The following is a 4,943-nucleotide window of genomic DNA, read 5'->3' as shown; positions in this document are numbered from 1 at the left end:
CGCTTGGGGCGACTACCAGTGCCAACCCCTTATCCCGCGATGCGTCCGATACACAGATGGTTCCAAGGCGGCCGAGGAGCCTCACCGCATAGCAATCGGGGGTGCGAGGCGAGGGATGGGGCGGGAAGGCCCCAACGGCTAGACGGAAGAGGCTTCAGGGCCGCCTCGGAATGGTCCAAGCATCGGACGCGCTTGGGGCGACTACCAGTGACAACCCCTCATCCCGCGATGCGTCCGATACGAAGATGGTTCCAAGGCGGCCGAGGAGCCTCACCGCATAGCAATCGGGGTGCGAGGTGGGGGATGCGGCGAGATGGCCCCAACGGCTAGACGGAAGAGGCCACAGGGCCGCGTCGGAATAGTCCAAGCATCGGACGCGCTTGGGGCGACTACCAGTGACAACCCCTTATCCCGCGATGCGTCCGATACGAAGATAGTTCCAAGGCGGCCGAGGAGCCTCACCGCATAGCAATCCGGGTGCGAGGTGGGGGATGCGGCGAGATGGCCCCAACGGCTAGACGGAAGAGGCTGCAGGGCCGCCTCGGAATAGTCCAAGCATCGGACGCGCTTGGGGCGACTACCAGTGACAACCCCTTATCCCGCGATGCTTCCGATACGAAGACAGTTCCAAGGCGGCCGAGGAGCCTCACCGCATAGCAATGGGGGTGCGAGGTGAGGGATGCGGCGAGATGGCCCCAACGGCTAGACGGAAGAGGCCACAGGGCCGCCTCGGAATAGTCCAAGCATCGGACGCGCTTGGGGCGACTACCAGTGACAACCCCTTATCCCGCGATGCATCCGATACGAAGATAGTTCCCAGGCGGCCGAGGAGCCTCACCGCATAGCAATCGGGGTGCGAGGCGAGGGATGCGGCGAGATGGCCCCAAAGGGTAGACGGAAGAGGCTGCGGGGCCGCCTCGGAATAGTCCAAGCATCGAACGCGCTTGGGGCGACTACCACTGCCAACCCCTTATCCCGCGATGCGTCCGATACACAGATAGTTCCGAGGCGGCCGAGGAGCTGGGGGATGCGGCGAGATGGCCCCAACGGCTAGACGGAAGAGGCTGCAGGGCCGCCTCGGAATAGTCCAAGCATCGGACGCGCTTGGGGCGACTACCAGTGACAACCCCTTATCCCGCGATGCGTCCGATACACAGATAGTTCCGAGGCGGCCAAGGAGCCTCACCGCATAGCAATCGTGGTGCGAGGTGGGGGATGCAGCGAGATGGCCCCAACGGCTAGACGGAAGAGGCTGCAGGGCCGCCTCGGAATGGTCCAAGCATCGGACGCGCTTGGGGCGACTACCACTGCCAACCCCTTATCCCGCGATGCGTCCGATACACAGATAGTTCCAAGGCGGCCGAGGAGCCTCACCGAATAGCAATCGGGGTGCGAGGCGAGGGATGCGGCGAGAAAGCCCCAACGGCTAGAGGGAAGAGGCTTCAGGTCCGCCTCGGAATGGTCCAAGCATCGGACGCGCTTGGGGCGACTACCAGTGACAACCCCTTATCCCGCGACGCGTCCGATACACAGATAGTTCCAAGGCGGCCGAGGAGCCTCACCGCATAGCAATCGGGGTGCGAGGCGAGGGATGCGGCGAGAAGGACCCAACGGCTAGACGGAAGAGGCTTCAGGGCCGCCTCGGAATGGTCCAAGCATCGGACGCGCTTGGGGCGACTACCAGTGACAACCCCTTATCCCGCGACGCGTCCGATACACAGATAGTTCCAAGGCGGCCGAGGAGCCTCACCGCATAGCAATCGGGGTGCGAGGCGAGGGATGCGGCGAGAAGGACCCAACGGCTAGACGGAAGAGGCTTCAGGTCCGCCTCGGAATGGTCCAAGCATCGGACGCGCTTGGGGCGACTACCAGTGACAACCCCTTATCCCGCGACGCGTCCGATACACAGATAGTTCCAAGGCGGCCGAGGAGCCTCACCGCATAGCAATCGGGGTGCGAGGCGAGGGATGCGGCGAGAAGGACCCAACGGCTAGACGGAAGAGGCTTCAGGGCCGCCTCGGAATGGTCCAAGCATCGGACGCGCTTGGGGCGACTACCAGTGACAACCCCTTATCCCGCGAGGCGTCCGATACACAGATAGTTCCAAGGCGGCCGAGGAGCCTCACCGCATAGCAATCGGGGTGCGAGGCGAGGGATGCGGCGAGAAGGACCCAACGGCTAGACGGAAGAGGCTTCAGGGCCGCCTCGGAATGGTCCAAGCATCGGACGCGCTTGGGGCGACTACCAGTGACAACCCCTTATCCCGCGACGCGTCCGATACACAGATAGTTCCAAGGCGGCCGAGGAGCCTCACCGCATAGCAATCGGGGTGCGAGGCGAGGGATGCGGCAAGAAGGACCCAACGGCTAGACGGAAGAGGCTTCAGGGCCGCCTCGGAATGGTCCAAGCATCGGACGCGCTTGGGGCGACTACCAGTGACAACCCCTTATCCCGCGACGCGTCCGATACACAGATAGTTCCAAGGCGGCCGAGGAGCCTCACCGCATAGCAATCGGGGTGCGAGGCGAGGGATGCGGCGAGAAGGACCCAACGGCTAGACGGAAGAGGCTTCAGGTCCGCCTCAGAATGGTCCAAGCATCGGACGCGCTTGGGGCGACTACCAGTGACAACCCCTTATCCCGCGACGCGTCCGATACACAGATAGTTCCAAGGCGGCCGAGGAGCCTCACCGCATAGCAATCGGGGTGCGAGGCGAGGGATGCGGCGAGAAGGACCCAACGGCTAGACGGAAGAGGCTTCAGGGCCGCCTCGGAATGGTCCAAGCATCGGACGCGCTTGGGGCGACTACCAGTGACAACCCCTTATCCCGCGACGCGTCCGATACACAGATAGTTCCAAGGCGGCCGAGGAGCCTCACCGCATAGCAATCGGGGTGCGAGGCGAGGGATGCGGCGAGAAGGACCCAACGGCTAGACGGAAGAGGCTTCAGGGCCGCCTCGGAATGGTCCAAGCATCGGACGCGCTTGGGGCGACTACCAGTGACAACCCCTTATCCCGCGATGCGTCCGATACACAGATAGTTCCAAGGCGGCCGAGGAGCCTCACCGCATAGCAATCGGGGTGCGAGGCGAGGGATGCGGCGAGAAGGACCCAACGGCTAGACGGAAGAGGCTTCAGGGCCGCCTCGGAATGGTCCAAGCATCGGACGCGCTTGGGGCGACTACCAGTGACAACCCCTTATCCCGCGACGCGTCCGATACACAGATAGTTCCAAGGCGGCCGAGGAGCCTCACCGCATAGCAATCGGGGTGCGAGGCGAGGGATGCGGCGAGAAGGACCCAACGGCTAGACGGAAGAGGCTTCAGGGCCGCCTCAGAATGGTCCAAGCATCGGACGCGCTTGGGGCGACTACCAGTGACAACCCCTTATCCCGCGACGCGTCCGATACACAGATAGTTCCAAGGCGGCCGAGGAGCCTCACCGCATAGCAATCGGGGTGCGAGGCGAGGGATGCGGCGAGAAGGACCCAACGGCTAGACGGAAGAGGCTTCAGGGCCGCCTCGGAATGGTCCAAGCATCGGACGCGCTTGGGGCGACTACCAGTGACAACCCCTTATCCCGCGACGCGTCCGATACACAGATAGTTCCAAGGCGGCCGAGGAGCCTCACCGCATAGCAATCGGGGTGCGAGGCGAGGGATGCGGCGAGAAGGACCCAACGGCTAGACGGAAGAGGCTTCAGGGCCGCCTGGGAATGGTCCATGCATCGCACGCGCTTGGGGCGACTACCAGTGACAACCCCTTATCCCGCGACGCGTCCGATACACAGATAGTTCCAAGGCGGCCGAGGAGCCTCACCGCATAGCAATCGGGGTGCGAGGCGAGGGATGCGGCGAGAAGGACCCAACGGCTAGACGGAAGAGGCTTCAGGGCCGCCTCGGAATGGTCCAAGCATCGGACGCGCTTGGGGCGACTACCAGTGACAACCCCTTATCCCGCGACGCGTCCGATACACAGATAGTTCCAAGGCGGCCGAGGAGCCTCACCGCATAGCAATCGGGGTGCGAGTCGAGGGATGCGGCGAGAAGGACCCAACGGCTAGACGGAAGAGGCTTCAGGGCCGCCTCGGAATGGTCCAAGCATCGGACGCGCTTGGGGCGACTACCAGTGACAACCCCTTATCCCGCGATGCGTCTGATACACAGATAGTTCCAAGGCGGCCGAGGAGCCTCACCGCATAGCAATCGGGGTGCGAGGCAAGGGATGCGGCGAGAAGGACCCAACGGCTAGACGGAAGAGGCTTCAGGGCCGCCTCGGAATGGTCCAAGCATCGGACGCGCTTGGGGCGACTACCGTTGCCAACCCCTTATCCCGCGATGCGTCTGATACACAGATAGTTCCGAGGCGGCCGAGGAGCCTCACCGCATAGCAATCGGGTTGCGAGGCAGATTATTGGGAAGGGAACCCCCTGGGATGCGGCTCAAGCAGTGCCCAAAGGGACTGGAATGCGGAATCACATCGAGAGACCCAAATGCTATACGAGGGCTCAAATCGAATTATCGATTTGGCCACGACATGGACGCATCGGAACGACTACCTTTGCCGAACCACTCGCAATTGCATCCATACCGAAACCAATAGACATTTCCGTTAGAGCCCTCGCATAGCATTCGGGAATCTCGCATGCCCCTCTAAATCGACCAATGCTGGCGCTCAACGAAAATCCGAGCGCTACCACCGTTCGAGCGCCAGCATTGGTCGAGTTAGAGGGGCACGGGGGAGAATGCTCCAGTCAACACCTCCCCTATATAAGTTATTTGTCCGATTCTCGCACAACCGTAGTCTGCCTCGTCGAATCAAACAACGGTCCCAGATTCCGACTTCCGTTCCGTAGAGACCCAAAAGCTAGATGGAGGCTCGCAAGAAAGAGAGTCGGCGCATAGCAATCGGGTTTCTCGAACGTTTAGGGACCGAGCTCACTTG

Source organism: Cryptomeria japonica, unplaced genomic scaffold (assembly GCF_030272615.1).
Source record: "Cryptomeria japonica unplaced genomic scaffold, Sugi_1.0 HiC_scaffold_80, whole genome shotgun sequence".
Lineage (NCBI taxonomy): Eukaryota > Viridiplantae > Streptophyta > Pinopsida > Cupressales > Cupressaceae > Cryptomeria > Cryptomeria japonica.
The sequence above is the reverse complement of the archived record's forward strand: the minus strand, read 5'-3'. Positions refer to the sequence as shown.